At 38.2% G+C, this 21,186-nt stretch overlaps 1 pseudogene; it reads left to right on the forward strand.

Moving 5' to 3' along the window:
- The first annotated feature begins 18,727 nt into the window (after positions 1-18,727).
- LOC101719880 (protein Mdm4-like) lies at positions 18,728-20,097 on the forward strand (annotated as a pseudogene).
- The last annotated feature ends 1,089 nt before the right edge of the window (positions 20,098-21,186 follow it).

Genomic DNA, 21,186 nt, shown 5'->3' on the forward strand with positions numbered 1-21,186 from the left:
AGACCTACTTTTCCTAGAAAAGTTCACATTTCCAATATATTTCTATTAACTATAGTGACCATCCCTTACATTAGCTGACCAGAACTTACACATCTTGTAAGTGTGCTTTTATACCCTTTGATCTACACCTTCCCAATTCCCCAGGGCCCTACCCCTGGAAAATAACATTCTATTCTCTGCTTCTATAGTTTTGACTTTTCAGATTCCATGTATAAGGGAGATTATGCAGCATTTGTCTTTCCCTGTCAGACTTGTTTCATTTAACATAATGTCCCCTAGGTTCATTCAGGTTGTCACAAAAGCAAAATCTCCTTTTTTCAAGGCCGACATTTTTCTTTTCCGTTGTATGTATGTATATGTAACAGATTTTCTTTAACCATTCTTCTGTTGATAGATACTTAGCTTGTTTCCATATCTTAGGTCTGTGAATAATGCTGCAATGACACTGGAGTGCAGGCATCTCTTTTTGAATATGGATTCTATTTCCTTCTTGTACATACCCTGAAATGAGATTGCTGGATTGTAATCTTCTGAGGATTTTCCAGCCTGTATCATTTTACACTCTCTTTTTTTCCTTATCTTTGCCAACACTTGTTGTCTTTTGACTTTTTGATAAATAGCATCTTAAAAGCTATTGGATGATATCGTGTTGTGGTTTCAAGTCATATTTCCCTGGTGATTAGTAATGTTAGACTTTTATTTATATACCTGATAGCCATCTGTATATTGTCTTTGGAGAAAAGTCTGCTCAGGTCCTTCTCTTTCTTCCTCCCTCCCGTTCTCCCCTACTCTCTCCTTCCTTCCATCTTTCTTTCCTTCCTTTCTTCCTATGTTCTTCCTTCCCCCTTCCCTCTTTTCTGTTCTCTCCCCTCCCTTCCCCTTCTTCCCACCCCCCTTTCTTTCTCTCTTTCTTGTGGTGCCAGGCCCAAACCAAGCCCTTATGCATGCTAGTCAAGTGCTCTCCAAGCTAAACCTCCAGTCCCTCCCCATTTTTTTTAATGGACTCTTTTATTGTCATTGACTTATATGACTTCCTTACATATTTGGGATATTAACCCCTTATTGTATTTTCTGTAACTATTTTCTCCTTTTTCTTTTTGTTTGTTTTCTTATGGTTGTACAGAAACTTTGATGTTGTCTGACTTTTTTTTTCTTTTGTTGCTTGTGTTTTTGGGGTATATATATATATATGAACAACTGCGAAGGGCATTACAATAAAGCTTGCCTCATACATTTCTTCTAAGCATTTTACAGTTTTATTTAGGTCTTATGTTTGTCTTTAATCCATTTTGGGTTGATTTTTGTAGCTGATGTAAAATAAGGATACAATTTAATTTTTTTGCATCTGGATATCTAATTTTCCAAACATGATTTATTGCAAAGAATATTTTTCCCCTACATCATATTTTTGATGACATCATCAAAGATTTGTTGACTGTACATGTGTGGGTTCATTTCTGGTCTTGCTAATACATTTCATTGCTCTATGTGTCTTTATGCCAATATGATACCGTATTGATTACCATAACTTTGTCATATAATTTTAAATCCAGTAGTATAATATGTCCTGCTGGATTTTTGCTAATGACTGTTTTAGCTAATTGGGGTCTAATGTATTGTTATATGAATTTTTGGATTATGTTTTCTATTTCTGTGAAAATTACCATTGGAATCTTAATAGGGATTATAGTGAATTTACATATCATTTTGGGTAATATTGACTCTGAAAATATTGATATTTCTGATCACAGATATGGAATATATTTGCATTTAACTGTGTCATCTTCAATTTTTTAATCAGTATTTGCAATTTTGAGAACATAAACCTTTCATTTCCTTGCTTAAAGTTGTTCCTAAGTTTTGTTTATTCTATTGTGAAAGTATTTTGTAAATATTTAGAATTTTTAATCTGTTCTTAGCATATGGAAATACTATTATTTTTTACATTTTTTTGTACTGTAAGTTTACTAAATTCATTTAATACTATAGCAGTTTTGTGGTGGAGTCTTTAGGGTTTTCTTTATTGTAAGATTGTGTCATCTGAACACAGACAATTTATTTTTTATTTCTATTTTTTATTTTTTTGCTTAAGTTCTTTTATTCATGCATTTTAGGTATACAATACATTTACATTTATCATTGGGTGCTTGTACCTGTACATGATGCATCTGGGTTCTTATTTTTTCCCCATTACCTGTGCACCCTTCACCCCTCCACCCTTTCCTATTTACATAGACTTTGTTTCCATTTTTTTTTCTTTTCTCATAATTTTTCCTTTCCATTCTTTCCTTTCCCCATCTCCTCCCACCACCCCTACCCTTTGGACATTTTCCTATTTCAAAGTATCAATTATTAGTTATTAATCCTTTTAATCCTTATTTATACTCTCAGTTTCTCACACTAGAGAAACTATTCAGTATTTACACGTGTGTCCTATTTATTTCACTTAAGAGTATGGCCTAAAATGCATCCATTTAGCTATAAATGATTCTACTTCCTCGTTCTTTATGGCTGAACAGTATTCCATTTTATAAAAAGAAAGCACCACATCTTCTTTATCCAGTTTCCAGTTAATGGGCACGTGGGCTGTTTCCAAGCTTTAGCTATTACAAACTGTGCCGCTATAAGCATGAGTGCACATATATCTCTGAACACAGATAATTTAAATTCCTTCTTCCTGATTTGCATGGCTTTTGTTTCTTTTTCTTGACTAATTGCTCTGGCTAGGACATTCACTACTATGCTGAGCAGAAGTGGCCAATGGCAGCCTTAACTTGTTTCTAATCTTACTGAAAAAAAGTTTTAATTTTTTACTGTTAAATATGCTGTTGCCTGTGGATTTGGCATATATGACCTTAATGGTATTCAGATGCATTCCTTCTATACTTAATATACTGAGAGGTATTTTTAATCATGAATAGGGTTTGAATTTTTCAAATGCCTTTTCTGCTTCTACTGGAATGATTTTATCTTTCATAAAACATTCTCATACTAGAAGGATAAACTCTACTTGATCATGTTTCTTTGAATATTTTATTGCATTCATTTTGGCTGTGTTTTGGGGAGATTTATGCATCTCCGTTAATCAGGAATATTGGTCTATAGTTCTCTTTTCTTATAGTATCCTTGTCTGGCTTTGTTATTTGGGTAATTCTGATTTTGTAAAGTGAGTTTGGAAATATTCTCTCCTCTTCAATATTTTGGAAGAGTTTGAGGATGATTGGAATAAATCTTCTGTATATGTTTGGTAAAATTCACCAGTGAAGCCATTAGATCCTAAGCTTTCTTTTTCTTTTTGGGTGAGAATTTTTTTTTAAAGCTTTATAGTCAGACAGACCTGAGTTCAAAACTATACACTCACAATGACTTGATCAACTTCAATTTTCTGGGTTTCAATGTCTTCCTCAATAAACTAGGGATAACACTTGTGGAACAGATCTTTTGGGCAAATCTTTTCAACCCATGGTTTCTTGTGCAACAGCTGCTTTTTCTACCCCGCCCCCTGCCAAAGGGGGAAATGTTTGTTCTCCATAAGATTTCCTCCCTGGCCAGAATTTAGTGACAGGTATGGTCCCTTGCAGATGCTAGGGTAATTAGATTTTTTCCTCTGGAATTTAGAATTGGGACATTACATTAAAAAATTATGTAGGTGGGTATGATACCTGCTGTACGAAGCCAAGCATGTGTAAGACTGGTGCCACGGGTTGTAAAAAAAAATTTACCAGTAGTCAGGAATCCTGTATACAGAAGTTAAGTTTTCACCAATGTACTGCAGATTCCAGAAGAGGAATGCAATGGCAGAGAGAAAAGAAGGGGCCTTTAGATGTGATTTTAATGTGAGAAGAGAGTTGGTAATATCATCTCAGGAACACTTTCATCAGATCATGATGATCCATCAATCTCAGTTTTGAGGATAGTCAAATTGTTTTTTGAAAACTGTTTCATAGGGTTCAGTGTTTCTGGCATTGTTAAAAATATGTACAATCCATGTACAATCCCCATAAGGAATGTTATCTTTTTATACTGCAAACATGTACTCATAAAAAATTTTAAAAATTAAAAAGAAAGTTTAATAACAATAAAAGAAGAGAGAGAAAAAGTCCTTCTGAGTAAAATTAATTAACAAATGTAGACAGGCTAACTTGGGTTAGCAATAATGGGGATCAGAATTATATATATGTTTGTACTTAAAAGGGACTTTTGACTTTAGATTGGGAAGGCAATGGTATTCTTTAAGACATGACAAGTGGTTAGACCTTCTAGTGATGTATGCTAGTTTTTGTAGCTTGAAAGGGCAAAAGATAATGTTCTACCATAGACTCATCACTCAGCTGCAATGTGGCATTAAAAAACAAAGGGAAATAACCATGATTCAACAAAGTGTCTTTTTTTTCAGGTATGCAAAAAATATAAGCTTAATAGTATAGATCAACAGAGGAAAAGAAATAAGCAGTCAATATTTGATTTTCATCCTTATCACTTTTTCTAGGGCCCCTCTAACTTGATGTAAACTTACAATTTCCAAGGAAATTCCTATTCCACTCAAAGTGTCTCAATGTGGATTGAAGTTGTTCCATGTCTGGGGTAAGGGGTCATTTACTTGTTATGTGCACAGAGAAATAGAAAAACAGCAGGTTCATGGAGGGAGACCAATGAAGCCGATACCTAGGGCAACGGATGGGTAAGTTAGTTGCGTGAGCTCTCCAAGCCAACTCGAAGGACAATTTTGTGGCTCTCCTACCAAAACTCTTGCCTACTTAGCTTTTCAAGAGAAAATGATAATTTCTCTAAATGGACTCACTAGATAACTGTCAGAAATTAAAAGCCTGAAAAGCTTTCATGGAAAGAGGCAGAAAGCACAAAATTATATTTTGGCTCTGTCCAAAGTCTCTTTATAAGATACTTCCTTTGCAAGACTATAATTACAGCAGGGTTTACCCTGAGTTGCAGTGAAACATTTAAAAAAGAATTGTTGCCAGCAACCTGTTCTCTGGCTTAAAGTTGAACGGGAAATGTGATAGTATTATGAGAATTTGGCCTAACAAACTATTCTAAGAAATGGTATAAACTGAATGTGTATTTATTTTTCAAGGCGAGATTATCTTAATTGGGCTTTGCATAATTGTGTTTCACTGGTTACACAGCAAATGGAAATGTGAGAGAGCTGCATGGGGAAGCCACCACTTGACTGTGTGAGAGAACATTTTTTTCTCTTTGCTTTGCCTCGGCCTTTTTGTTGTATCATTTGAGATGCCCGGAAGCATTCAGGACTGGATCCTTCCCAGAGGCTTGCCTAGGCTCTATTGTTGATTGGTACCAGGATAGTTACAAAGTTCAGAATAATGACCAGAGAACACTATGGAATCTAATGTTTCCAGCCACTGTGGCTGCTGATGCAGAAGACAATCTCTCACCATACTAATAACAACTGAAAAAGCAACCAAGAATACCAGTGGGAATACTATTTATCAATTATGAACTATGTGCAAGAATAGCAGTACGAGTATGACTTACACTACATAGTTAATCTTTACAACATTCCTAGTGTCATGCTAATTTCAAAGATGAGGAAAATCATGGTAAGGGTAATTAGCATGTTCAAAGCCATACCATTAGTACATGATAGAGTAAGTATCGTGTCCAGCCGGGACTTGGTCTACAGTGAAGCCTATAATCTTAACCACTTTGATCCACTGCCTTTTAGCTTCATAGTACTGAGTATTAATATGATACTTTACTGAGTCATACTGTTTGTGAACACAATAAGTGTCTTAATTTGTGAGGACTGTAAGTGTTTTAATTAGGAGAGTATTAATAATGATATACAGATTCTTTAACAGCAATTCTCTCTTAACTAACAGTGTTCAGTGAGTTATTATACTTGATCTTAGCCAAAAGGCCGAGAAGCGATGTTGTTCAGTGAATTATTAATTTGGATTGAATTTACTATAGTTAGAAAAATGCAATACTTTATAATAATGTTCAGTGATGCTATGGTATCTTTCAGGATTCCTTTATTTAGAATAGACAGAAACCCACTTTTAATTAGTTTAATGAAAAAGGGGTAAAAAAGAAAGAAAGAAAAAGGAAATTACCTGGAAAGATACTGGCTTGATTTGTATAAGTGCAAGATGAGCTACAAAACCCAATAAATCCTGAAGGCATCAGATCTGTATGTTGGGCTTGCCTTGTCTCTTCTTCCTTGCTTCTCTCTTTCCGCAAAAGGTAAATTAGCTACGAAGTAGCCCCAAGATTTATCCTTGAAGCTCCAACTCTCTTAAAATCAGATGTTTCTCAATTCTCATAGCAGAAAATTCTTAAGACACAGATTGGCGCTGAAATAATCCCAGAGAAAAGAATAATTCCAAGGCCTAAACTTGGATTTACTCATTTTTGCAGTGGTCAAAAGAGGTGATTTATAGTTATTAACAGAAAAGGGCCCACCCATGCCCTGCCCCCCCAGCGACCAGCCGCTGGACTTGAGGACCTCGGCTTAGTAGAGCTCATTCTGTCCTACCTGCACCCTGCCCCCCAGAGACCAGCTTAGCTGCTCAGCCGTGCCCACCCCTCCTCGCCTCTGGCCTCCTGGCTGTGCCACTACCTGGTTCCACAATAAGGAGGCACAGGGGGTCATAAAGGTCATTGTCCTGAGCTCCAGAAGATAGAGGAGAAGTGAACAACAGAAAGAGGGCCTCTCTCAGTATCCTTGATGAAAACTGAAGCCCACTGGAAAAGTGAAGAGAATCTCTGCAATAAAGCACACCAGACCACCATACTTGGTAAGTTGGAGGGATCATCACCTCCCATGAGAACTGGACTATCTTCAGAGGAAGGGCAGCTGGAACCTGCAGTAGAGCCTTGCAGAGTTCAACCTTGCAGGAGGACAGGGAGCTCAACTTGGGCCTTGCAGCCAGAAATCTGCCTGAATCTCTCAAGTCTGCTACTGGCCTGCTAAGACTCATTGACTTATAACCACACACTGCTGCCCACATTGTCTATTGTGACAGCAGAGACACACCCTGAAGGAGGCCCTTCATTTATGTTTTTTATTTGTTATTTTCAAAATTATTTTTTTGCTCTTATTTTTCATTTTTATTTTTTTCTACTCTTTTCAAATTTTTATTTATTCTTTCTTTCTTTCTTTCTTTCTTTCTTTCTTTCTTTCTCTCATTCTCTCACTTTTCCATATTATTCTTCATCTCCCGTTTTGTTCCTGTTCTGGTCCTAATTCAGATTTCTTCTTTCTTTTTTTTTTCTTCTCTTTTTCCTTCTCTCAATTGTCATTAGTTTTAAAGGAAAGTAAATACAGCTTCTAGCCTCCCTATTGTTGTTCAGTTGTTCTGTTCTTATTTTTATTCTTTCATTCTTTTTCTCTCATCTTGAACACTTTCTTAGAGTTTACATGTTCTTCCTGTGTCCTCTGACTCACTGCTAACCTTTCCCTATCCTTCTACCTCTCTATGCCTCCCTCACCAACTCCTTTTAACTCCCCATCCCAAAGGGTAAAGTTGCTATATTGAAGAGTTTATTCACTGCAAACATATGTTGGGCTGGTCTTTGATTTTGATTTAATTAACACAGTTAAAGATGATAGATTAATAACTACCACACATTTAATCTATTGTCCTTCCTGGTATAATGAAAATGAGATAGGCTCAGAGTCATTAGAAACTCAAAACCTAAAGACCAGCTATATCTGGAAGACACATCTGAGAAATAATCATTCCATAAGGGTTCTAAATACAAGCAACAAAGACACTTACAATAAGCAATTTCAAAGTATCAACCCAGGAGTTAAACCAAGGACAGTACCAAAACCAAAAATTAGAAGACATTTAAGTAAGGCACAAACTCAGACTTCCACCCCAAAAAAGGCAACTTCTGGGGGAAATGAGGTGGAAACATCTCATAATCAACCACCTGGACACCCTGAACTGATACTATATGAAGTTACAAGACAGATGAGTGAGGCTCTAGAAAAATTCAAAACAGAAATAATTTCCCAGATAACTACAGAGATGGTGAGCATAGTGAAATAAATTATTAGAGGCTCTAGAACAGAAACAGATAAAAAAAATATGAGCTCAGAAACATGCTGGAAGCCATGAATGCCCAGTATAAGAAAGAAATGGAAACCATGATTGCTCAACATAAGAAAGAAATGGAATCCATGAAACAAATTCAAACAGATATCCAGGAGATTAAAAACTCCATTGAAAGTGTTCACAGCAGATTAAAGGAATGTGAAGATAGAATATCAGATATAGAAGACAGGATTGCAGTTAGTGACCAAGAAAACAGAGATTTCTTAAAAATAGTAAGGGATCATGAGAAATCAATTCAGCAGAAGAATAACATGCAAAGAAGAGCAACATAAGACTGATAGGAGTCCATGAAAAAGCTAGAGAAAGTATAGTTAACATAAAAAACCTGTTCACAGAAGTAATAGTGGAAAACTTCCCAGACAGAGGTAGAGAATTGGATATACAGATAAGTGAGGCATATAGAACTCCAACCAGTCATGATAAAAAAAAAAATCTACACCTAAACATATAATAGTTAAGATGCTGGAAACCCAACAGAAGAACAAAATCCTACAAGCAGTTAGAGAAAAGAAACAAATCACCTACAAAGGAAAGCCCATCAGAATCATAGCAGACTTCTCAACACACCCTCAAATCAAGGAGAGCCTGGAGTGAAGTATTTCAAGCCCTAAAAAAAAATAGCTTTCAACCTAGACTGTTGTATCCTGGAAAATTATCTTTCAAAATTGATGGGGAAATTAGATACTTCCATGACAAAGAACACCTTAGAAATTTCATGAACACCAAACCAGCACTCCAAACAATTCTAAACAATGTCCTAGAAAAAGACAATGAAGGTCACAACTCCATGAGGCCCAACAGAGGGAAGCCACCAGGTAAGGAAAGAAACTAAAGGAAAAGGGGGAAAAACAAAAAATAAAAGAGTCAACAACAATAAAACATCATGACAAGGATGAATCAATATCTATCAATTATAATCATCAAGGTTAATGGCCTCAATTCACCAATCAAAAGAAATAGACTGGCAGAATGGATTAAAAAGCAAAACCCAATGATATGCTGTGTACCAGAAATACACCTAAGTTCAAAAAGAAATTCATAGACTGAAAGTAAAAGGATGAAAAACAGTTTTCCATGTGACAGAAACCTGGAAAAAAGCAGGGGTAGCAATCTTATTTGCAGACAAAGTAGATTTCAAACCAAAACTAATTAAGAGAGACAAGGATGTTCACTACATACTTGTGAAGGGAACAATCCAAGAGGATGATATGACAATCCTAAGTATATATGCACCAAATATGAGTGTCCCAAACTATATAAAATGAAAATTAGTGGACACGAACAAACCAAATGAGCACTAATGGATTGTAGTTATCACAAATAGACTGATCATCTAGACAACAAATCAACAATGAAATGCTAGACCTGAACCAAGCTATTGAACAAATGGACTTAAAAGATGTTTACAGAGTGCTCCACCCCACAAAATCAGAATATACATTCTTTTCAGCTGTACATGGGTCATTTGTAAAAATCAACCACAGCTAGCTCATAGGACATGTTTAAGTCAGTGTAAAAGAATTGAAGTTACCCTCTGTGTATTATCAGACCATAGTGCAATAAAATTGTAGATCAATAGCATGAGAAAACACAAAACCCACACACACATGGAAATTGAATAACACCCTCCTGAACAACCAGTGGGTCACAGAGGAAATTAAAGAAATTAGACAGTTTCTAAGCTAAATGATAATGCCAGTACAACACATAGGAATCTATGGGAAAAGCAGTGGAATGAAATGAAAAAATGAAATGAAATTAAAGCATTTCTATGAGGGAAATTCATAGCAGTGAATACCCATGTTAGAAAACAGAGAAAGCTCAAATAAACAACCTAATGCTGAACCTCATACTCCTAGAAAAAGAAGAGCATGACAAACCCAAAGCTCATACAAGAGGAGAAATTATATAGATCAGAGCAGAAATCAATGCAATGGAGATTAAGAGAATGATACAAAAAAAATCAATGAATCAATGAGTTGGTTTTTCAAATAAATGAATAAAATCAATAAACTTTTAGCCAACCTTATCAAAGAAAGGAAAGAAAAGGCTCAAATACATGCAATTAAGAATGAAAAACCGTGAAGTCACAACAGATTCAGCAGAAATCCAGAGGATCATCAATACCTACTTCGAGAACCTGTACTCTAATGAAATGGAAAATTCAGAATAAATGGACAGATTCCTAGATACACATGAATTGCCAAAGTTAAATGAAGAAGATGTAAAAAAATCTAAACATCCCAGTTACAATTAGTGAAATTGAAAACACAATTAAAAATTTACCAACAAAGAAAAGTCCAGGTCCTGATGGCTTCACTGCTGAATTCTACAAGACATTTAAAGAAGAACTATCACCATTACTCTTTAAACTCATCAATGAAATTGAAGAGGAAGTTATACTTCCAAATTCATTCCTGGAAGCAAGTGTTACTTTGATTCCAAAACCAATGAAAGACCCAACCAAAAAAATGGTACTACAGGCCAATATCCCCAAGGAACACAGATGCAAAAATCCTCAATAAGATACTGGCAAAGAGAATACAGAGGGTCATCAAGATCATACACCCTGACCAAGTCTGATTTATCCCAGGGATGCAAGGATGGTTCAACATACATAAATTGATAATCGTAATACACTACATTAACAGAGCCAAGGACAAAAATCATATGATCATCTCAATGGATGCAGAAAAAGCATTCAACAAAATCCAACACACATTCATGATAAAAACCCTACAGAAAATTGGCATAGAAGGTCTTTATCTCAACCTGATTAAGGCTATCTATGAAAAACCAACAGCCAATATCATACCAAATGATCAAAAACTGAAAACTTTCATGATAAAATCAGGAACAAGACAAGGATGCCCACCATTTCCACTCCTGTTTATTATAGTTTTGGAAACATTAGCCACAGCAATGAGAAAGAGAAAAAAATAAAAATAATAAAGATAGGAAAGGAAAAAGTTTGACGATTTGATACCTTACACGGAAGACCCAAAAAACTCCTGACATACTCAGCCACCTCATCTTTGACAAAGGAGCCAACTACACTCACTGGAGGAAAGATAGCCTATTTAATAAATGGTGTTGGAAAATCTGTATTTCACCTTGCCAAAGATTAAAACTATACCCATATCTATCACCATGCACTAAACTAAGATCAAAGTGGATTAAAGATAAAATAGAAACACAAAACTTGCTGAAAGATAAGTTAGGTAGAACTCTTGAAGACATTAGCATAGGAAAGGACTTTATGAAGAAAACCTCAGTAGCATGGAAACTGGCACAAAGAATTATCAACTGGGATCTCATCTTATTAAAAAGGTTCTACACTGCAAGAGAAACCACCAACAGAGCTAAGAGACAACCTACAATGTGGGAAAAAATTTTAGCAGCTGTACCTCAGACAAAGGACTATGTAGAATACATAAAGAACTGAAAAAAACCAGACCCCCCAAATTCAAAGACCCAATTCAAAAATCGCATCTGAAATGAACAGACATTTCTGAAGCAAAGAAGTAAAAGCAGCAAATAAATATATGAAAAAATGTTCAACATCACTGGTCATTTGAGAGACTCAGATGAAGACAATACTGAGATTCCACCTCACCCCAGAGAGAGTGGCTGCTATCAAGAAATCAACCAATAACAAATGCTAGTGGGGGGCCAGGGATTTGGCTCAGTGGTTTCGCCACCTGCTGGGCAAGCAGAAGTATCTGAGTTCGATCCCCGGCACCAAAAAACAAACAAGCAAACAAACAAAAAAACAAATGCTAGTGGGGGTGTGGGGAGAAAGGAACCCTTCTCCATTGTTGGTGGAAGTGTAGACTGTTGCAACTACTGTGGAAATCAGTATGGAGATACCTCAAGAAAGTAGGACTAGAGGTCCCATTTGACCCAGCTATTCCCCTGCTGTGTATCTTCACAAAAGAATTAAAAGAATCATACCACAGCAATATATGTACACCCATGTTTACAGCAGCACAGTTCATAATAGCTAAAGCTTGGAAACAGCCCAAGTGCCCATCAACTGAAAACTGCATAAAGAAAATGTGTTTTTTAAATAAAATGGAGTACTACTCAGCCATAAAAATGAGAAATTAGAGACATTTATAGCTAAATGGATGCATATTGAGGCCATACTCTTAAGTGAAATAAATAGGACACACATGTGTAAATACCAAATAGTTTCTCTGGTGTGAGAAACTGAAAGTATAAATAAGTATTAAAATGATTAAAATGAATAATTGATAATTTGAAATAGGAAGAAAAGATCCAAAGGGGTAGGGTAAGTGGGAGGGGAAGGGGAACGGAAGGAAGGGGAAGGAAAATTATGAGAAAAGGACAAAATGGAAACAAAGCTTTCATAAGTAGAGAAGGGTGGAGGGGGTGAAGGGAGGACAAAGAATGGGGAAAAAATATGAACCAAGATACATCATGTACAGGTACAAGCACCCAATGATAAATGTAAATGAATTGTATGCCTAAAATGTACCAATAAAGAATTTAAGCAAAAAGAAGAAAAGGGCCTACTACACTCTGAACTATCTGGTCTGTAATATAATAATTACAAACTTTTTTAACATATATGAAATTCCAAAAATACTCTCACCTGATAAAACATATGGTGTATGGATAAAATTACTGCTTCCAAAATCAAGTTCAGATGTTGCATTTGTCAAAATCCAGGATTTTAATCATTGTGTTTTCCTCTATATGAAATGTAACTGAGAAATCTAACTGAAATCTAACTTAGAAAGATTCTGAAAATTTGGGGCCAATAATAAACATAACAATCTTTTTCCTATAATAATAGTCCTGAGGTAAGACATTAGTTATCATAAGCATCCCATGGAGAAAAGGAGAGGGAAGGAGCGATATGCAGTGGCCCCAGCCAGACATACAATACTTCAGTGGATAAGGACAGAAATGTGCTTTCACTTGTAATCTTCTTGCAAGGTGGTCCTTGTTTAACCAGTATGATCACCATACAGATGGCCTGCTAGGTGACTCCCCAATGTGGTATAGTCCTGGGCCATTCCTTAGAGATGCAGAGGATTAAGAAGAAACCCTGTGCTGCAGCTGAATCTTTATTTAATGCTCTTGAATGACCTTGGGGATTGCCTTAGGGAGTGCACAATCCAGTGGTTTTATGATGTTTAGGAATTCCCTAGCCATAAATATTCTTTAAATCCCTGTCAGCTATCTGACAGTTTCATTTTCTAAAGACTGCAGGACTGATTCCAGAAATGATGCCTGATTACTATCTTTTAATCAGGACCCTGCCTTCTGATGGCTTATCCATAGGCCTGGCATTGCATCCGTCCTCCTTGGTTCCAGATGAATGGCTTCTGTCTGGACTCTTGCCTCAGAGGAAAGTGAAATGCTAGACAGGAAGCTAAGGCAAGGGTAATCCTCCTCCCTCCCACAGCTCATCCAAGCTGCTGAGGCTGCAGGGGAATCCTCACCTTTGTTAAGCAGGAGAGAATCCAATCTTCCTCCATACTTCTCACTACTCAGTCTTTGCGCATAGTAATTTTATCTTGGGATAGAAAACTTAGTTTTGCAATTCCATACATCACTTTACTATGTGACCTTTACAGGCTCGCATTCCCAAAACTGTCTACAAAGCATTTCTTACATAAAGGAGCACACAGTTTTCTTTTTGCTTTCAGATAGATCAATTTGTCTCCTTGTTGTAGAAGTTTACTGAAGACTAGAGAGCTGAGCTTATAATACAGTGGCTCCTGTTTTCCTAGCAAGTAACTGATGCTCTTGTTTTGTTGAGCACAAAGTTGAAATCCCAAGATGATAGAAGAAAACTGTGACCAGATGCTCTATAGTGTTTTGATAAAGTGTTTCCAGAATACTTGCTGAAGATGGTGGGGGAAGGAGGGCATAGGTGAGGAAGGGTCCCCTACATCATCTTGACAAAATCAGCTCCACCTTTAACTTCCTCAAACTTGAGTCCTCACTTCTGACACCAATTCTTGCTATTCATAAAGGTTTTTGTTTTCCAGCTTGAAATGTCAAAAACTCAAATGGATCTAATTTAAGCCAATGACCACTCTTATTTTCAAATATTGAATAGAGAAATCTAGCTGTTATAGCCAGGAATGAGTAATGTGATACTACTGGATATCCTTCTGTCTCTTCACTGCTTTTCTGTACAGATCATTTAATTCTCATGTGTTTACTCAATGGCAACAAATGTGCTGTTGGGTGGAGTCATATTCTTAAAATTTCTTACTTGGAAAGAGAGAAGAAAAGTTCTTTGTTGGTAGATCCAGCATTAAATTCTAATATAGGGCTTCTATACTGTATAAATTGGATTATGTGGATATTCCTTAATCAACTGTGTGACCCAAGGGAAGGGATCATTTACGGTGATTGATCAGGTCTCAGCCAAACTTATCCTTACCATCAAATGGTAGGGTCTGTTCACAGGAGAGGAAGAAGGGTGTTAAACAAATAAAGAGAACAATAGAAATAATTATGATGCACTGTGATGATTGTTACCATGCAATCATGTAGAGCCTGCCATTGGAAGACAGAGGAGAGAATGGGGAAAACAATCTTGTGCATCTTAACTAGACTACAAAGTGTTTGAGGTCAGAGACTGGGTCATATTTGTCTTTTTATTCATAAAAGTTATCACAGGTATTTTTGAAAAACAGATATTTACAAAATTATCACATCTAGAAAACAAGAAATCAGGAATAAAACAAGGAATGAGATTCCATTCTGGGAACTGCTTAGCTTTTCCTTAGGAAGACTTATTCTAGGACATAGGATAGATATAAGGATGAGTTCAAATTGTTGGTCAGCAGAATCTGTGGTGGGAGGAGGAAAGTGGAGCAAACCACCCATTTCAAATCAGAGAGTTGTAATCATTTCCTTTAATGTCAGGTATGCCAGCAACTGCTTTTCAGCTGCCAGTCAGACCTTGGCATGCCATACATACAATCCTCTCTGAAATCTTGCAGTGCACTACTGATTTGACAAATTCAAAACTCATCGTTTTCACAGTTGCTACTGTGTCAAAGAAATTTAAAAATTGAAGCAACACCTGGCAGCTGTTTCATACCTCCAGGGAGTAAGTCTGGCCCCACAATTTACAGTTCTCCAAATTTAAAGACACACTGATTGGGTCAGTGTTAGAGCAGGTAAAACCAGAACCATGGTAGGTACTGGGAGGAATCACTACAAATCTTTGTAAAGGAAGTGATGTCCCATTCATCAAAAGTGAATTAAATGGTAAGTGTAAAGTGAGCACCAATCTTGCCACGAAAAAGGCTACCTGGTCTTACATCCTGTAACAGAAACAACTGGAAGGGGATGAAAAGAAATACCTGCCTTTACACGTGCATCCGCAGTTCATGCCTTCATTCAAATCCATTTGCTCATACTTCCAACATACCTGATTTTTTTTCCAACCAGAGGAAGTATAACATCTTTTTACAGGGACCATGGGGAGTCATCATTGTCTACTCAGTGCTGTCATGGAGTAAGAGGCAAAAAATAACCAAAAAATGTAACAGAAAAAAATGAAAGAGTGTTTTGAAAATTATTTTCTTAGTTAATATCTGCTTGTATTACATTGAAATAATTAAAAAAGAAAAAAGGAGGGAAAAATGAAAGAGTCAGTAGGAAAATGGACACAAAGCATGGTGCTATAAATACAGTGGTGAATAAAATTAATTTTCCAATCTCCTAATTTGTTCTAGAGTCAGGAAGTGAGTGCCTGTCTAAGCTCTTTGGGGTGAGGATGCAGGTGGAAGGAGGAGGTGCTCAAGATGTTGTAGTTGCACAAACAAGGAAGCCTGTCCATGTGCATGGGATTGACAAAGATCTCATAAGAGAAGCCCTATTTGGGGACTTCCAAACAGTGCCGTGTTCATGGAAGACTGTATTAGTCAGCTTTCTGTCCCTGGGACACAATACCTGACACCTGCAACTTAAAGGAGGAAAGATTTAGTTTAGCTCTTGGTTTCAGGGGATTTAGCCCAGGGTGGTCCCAAGGCAAAAAAATTATGGCAGAAGGGCAAAGCAGAATAAAGATGGCAGGCAAGAAGCAGAGGAGGGGAATAGAACTAGAAAGGATGGGGCCTGGGAGCATATATAATACCAAAGGAGACTTCTCCATGACCCACCCAGACACACCCAAAAGTGTGCTGTAGTAATTCCTTGGGCAGATTCTAGGCCAGTCAAGTTGACACAACTAGAGTTAACCGTCACGTGGACATTTAATATGTATTTGTTGATTGAATAAATGAGCATTGAAAAATGTGCATAAGTTTGCCAAGAGAACTGGAGAAAGAAAAATCATTCTAGGGAATGGGAATTGCAAAGACGTAGAAGAGCATGACTCAAAGGAGTCATGACTGGAAAGGAGCTGAGAGTAACAGCTTCCACCCTGTGTCCATAGGGCTTTTCCACTGGTGAAGCTGAGGACCTGTTTTTGTGGTCTCTGGGCTTCAGATGCTGTTAGCATAACCCTGCCACAAAACTGCCACTTCCCTTGGCTTTCAACACTTCCTGTACTCTGTACTGCATTTCTATTGCCTTGGCAACCACAACCCTGTCTTCTCCAATGGACCCTCCTTTGCACCTCTTCCTGGAATTCTTAGCGTTCCTAAGGATTTTGTTCTTCTCAAACACTTTTTCTGGATAATTTCAGCCACTTCTTTGGAGTCAACCATCATCTCATAAAGGCAAGGGGTGTATGTGTATGGCCTGATCATACAAGGGAGCCAGGATGCAAAGCCTGAGGGAGCTGATGGTGAATTATACAGCTCTCCTGCTGCTCATGGTTCAGACCTCAGGTCCAGACTGTCCAAAACACAAGAAGCCAGTGACTTGTCTATCATTAGGGAGACATCAAGATCAAATTTACCTTTCTGAGGATCTGTGATGACTATTGGCTTGAAAAGCAAATTGGACAATGGCAATAATTTGTGTTTAATAATTTTTTTTATCTTTGGGTATAGATATGTTGTGGATGTCCAGCTTGAGGTGGCCCCTAAGTACTTGGATACATGGGACCCTTCTCAGAAGAGTGACTGGGTGGAAGTCATAGTTTGGAGTGTAGTAGCATATGATCTGATGATAACTGGCTCCAAAGGACTATATAAGAAAACTAAGTAAGAGCATGTGGGTAGAGAGATGAGTAGAGAAGGAAAGGACAGTAAAGGACAGGCAAAGGGCAGATTAAAGAGGAGGGAAGAAGAGAGCAGCAGAAAGGAGAGGTAGGGAGGGAGGGAAGGGAAGGGGAGGGGAGAGCAGAGCAGAGGAGGGGAAGGGAGGGGAGAAGAGAGGGAAAGAAAGGAAAGTGTAGTACAGGTAGCCAAATGAGAAAAGGCTTTTCAGGAATGAGAGAGACTGAAAGTGCTCTCATTAGTGTGATGAAGGCACAAATTAGGTGGCCTGCAGTTGAGGAAAGAGGGTAGGTGGCTGAGGATGACCAAGAACAGTGTTAACCTCTGGAGAAGCTGCTGGTATAGGAGAAGTGAGCTACTACTGTAAATGGGAAGAAAAGAACATGGTTCTTTCCAACACCAAATCCACCATGGTGTCCACAAGGACATTGCATGCCCCTAAATCTTCTCAGAGAGTTGCCCCAGCAGCATCAGCTCCTCAGTGTATCTTAGGACGTGTCTCACTCACACAGCTCCCATTCAGCCAGCCACCAACTCTCATAGGGAGGCTGTGTTAGACGTGATGGCCAAAGCAGGGGAAAAGATTTCTAACTGCAGGTCAAGTCCAGGTCACTTACTATATGATCTTGGGTGTTTGGCTTCCTCTGGATGCCAGCTTCTCTTCTTCATAAAGCTAAAGATATCTAGGGTGAGGTGTAGGTATAATTATTACTGAAAAACACAAAGCAGTGAGCCAAATGACCGGCAGCTCATCGAATGTTATTGTTGCTTTGCTCTCCACTTTATTTATTTTCTGCCACTGCTACTACTGATTTGGGGCTCATCTTAGGTTGAGAGAGGTGATATAATTCATACAGGGTCACACATCCAGGAGGGAGTGGCCCAGGGATTGAAAGGCTGCTCTGTTAACCTGAGATTCAGCTGGATACCATTTCCCCAGTGCAGGTGGAAGCCTGTGGTAGGGTGAGAAGAACATCCCAGGTGCTCTGGAGAGGGGCTACCCCAACTCCGCTGCCTAGGTGCAGCACTCTGAGAATGCACTGCTTCTAAAATTGCTTTGGGATCTTTTCAAAAGAAATGGCTGAAATGAAATGCTGTTAAAATTCATGGCAGCAGAATGTCCAATGTTCTCCTTGGAGCTGCGGGAGCTTCACTTTCTCCACTTAGCTTCTAATCCATTATTAAAAGCAAACAAGTGTGTTGAGCATTCTGCAGGCACTTTCTCAAGTGGCAGATAAAACTTGGAGATCTATTCCCTCCATGCTGATGCAGCTTCCTGGGAACCAGGGAGGAAACTGGAACTTTCTCTTATGAAAGTTGTGTTTGGCCCTTTCAAACACAACTATGCTGAAGCCATAGGACCTGCAACTACCACTCCTCACCCCGGGCTCCAAGGGGGAGCACCTCATGGAGCAGCGATAAGTTTTATCAACAGACTGAAGTATCTTCACTGCCAACATGACATCACATTGCACCTCTGCCCAGTGTTCAACATCTGAGCGTGCTTGCAGGATCTCTTCAGAGCAAATCAGTCAGGTATGACCAAACTGCCACTTTTGAAGATTTTCCAGGCATCAGGTGCACAAGGTGAAATGTTCACTGTTAAAGAGGTAATGCACTATCTCAGCCAGTATGTGATGGTGAAGCAGCTTTGTGATCTGAGGAGCAGCACATGGTATATTGTGGAGAAGATCTTTTGGGAGAACTGTTAGGACGTCAGAGCTTCTCTGTGAAAGATCCAAGCTCTCTCTATGATATGCTGAGAAAGAATCTTGTCACTTTAGCCACTGCTACTACAGATGCTGCACAGACTCTCGCTCTCACACAGGATCACAGTATGGATATTCCAAGTCAAGACCAAGCAAAGCAAAGTGCACACGAAGGTTCCAGTGCCAGGAAAAGAACTGAAGAAGGTGGTGCTCACACACTGCCTACCTCACAACATAAACACAAAAATTCTAGAGGAGATGAAGACTTGATCAAAAATTTAACCCAAGATGAGACTGCTGGGCTGGACCTTGGGTTTGAGGAGTGGGATGTAGCGGGCCTGCCTTGGTGGTTTCTAGGAAACTTGAGAAGCAACTATACACCTAGAAGCAATGGCTCAATTGATTTACAGACTCATCAGCATATAGGTACTGCCATTGTTTCAGATACTACAGATGATTTGTGGTTTTTAATTGAGTCAGTATCAGAGCAGTTAGGTGTTGGAATAAAAGTTGAAACTGCTGATACTGAACAGGCAAGTGAAGAAGTAGGGAAAATGAGTAATAAAAAGATGACTGAAGTGGGAAAAAGTGATGACCTTGAGGACTCCGAGTCCTTAAGTGATGATACTGGTGTAGAAGTCACCTCTGAGGATGAGTGGCAGTGTACAGAGTGCAAGAAATTTAACTCACCAGGCAAGAGTCAGAAAATGAAGGAATCGATGTCCCTGATTGCCAAAGAACCATTTCAGCTCCAGTTGTTAGACCTAAAGATGTTTGTGTCAAGGAAGACAATTCCAAACTGTTTAATCCCTGCGGCTCAATGGAATTTTTGGATTTGGCTCACAGTTCTGAAAGCCAAGAGACCATCTCAAGCATGGGAGAACAATCATATAACATTTTTGAGCAGAAAGTAGAGACAGAAAACATGGAGGATTGCCAGAATATCTTGAAGCCAAATAGCTTATGTGAGAGAAGACCATGAGATGGAAACATTATTCATGGAGGACAAGCCATCTTACCACTTGCTTTCACTGCACTAGAAGACTAAAGAAGTCTGGGGCCTCATGTCCTACATGCCAGAAAGAGATTCAGTTAGTCATTAAGGTTTTTATAGCATAGCTGAATCAAATGGGAAGTACTAGAGGACCAGGTCATGTCTCAAAACATCAGTATTGAGCCTGTCTGCTCAGTATGATCATTCCCCATGTTTATTTATTCATATAAACGTCTGTGTTCTAGGTCACTTTTGCTTATACACTTAGGGAATTTGAGAGTGAGTAGGTTAGAACTAGATCATCAGTTTGGGGACTTCATTAACATGAAAAGATTCATAAGCTATTTCATTCTCCCTCCAAAGATGAAGGTCTGGGAGGAAACAACTACCAGTATAAACTTAAAAGTGTATTTATTCATTCACTGAGAAAATTATTTGGAGACTAATTCCTTCTTCAGTTAATTTTGTTTCTTACCTTCCTGTTAATGTAATCTTCTGGCACTAAAATCCAAGGTAGTTATTAGAAAAATACTAGGGCTAACACTGAAAAAAGCAAATTATCTGATTTGTCAAATTATGAAGTCTTATGAATCACTCTGTGATGTAGTAAGGCTGCTTAGTTCTGATAAACGAAGAGGGAAAATATTTTTGTTTTTTGCTCTTCGGGTGCTGGGATTAAACTCAGGGCCTTGAGCATGTGCTGTATTATGTCCTTTATTGTTCTTATAAAAGTCAAGATCTCACTGTGTTAGCCAGGCTGCCTCTCTAAGGCTTCTGAACAGCTGGGACTACAGGTTTTATTTTTTGAGGTACCAGGGCTTGAACCCAGGACCTTGCGCTTGTGAGGCAGGCACAGTGCCACTGAGCTATATCCCTGGCTCTAGGGACTACAGGTTCTTATCACTGTGCCCAGCTCAAGAAAAAGAACTCAAAATATAAGAGATTTCTTCCCATGTATGGATTAGTCAGTGTTTACCAAACAATTTTGTAATATAGCCCTAAAATAACTTTAAAAACTATATTTAGCATTTTTTAAAAGTAGGCTTCCTATGTATTTCACTTCCACAAACACCATGATACATTAACCAGTGCCATGGGTCTACACATATCCGACCATTCTTACCATTTGTTTTGCTTCTGTGTCCCTTACAAGAATAGTGTCCACTTTGCTTTGATGGTTGAGCACTGACACTTGGGCCCTGCCACCCCGGATC

Source organism: Heterocephalus glaber, unplaced genomic scaffold (genome assembly GCF_053883595.1).
Source record: "Heterocephalus glaber isolate CG9 unplaced genomic scaffold, H.glaber_assembly_v1.0 deba00000281, whole genome shotgun sequence".
Taxonomy (NCBI): Eukaryota; Metazoa; Chordata; class Mammalia; order Rodentia; family Bathyergidae; genus Heterocephalus; species Heterocephalus glaber.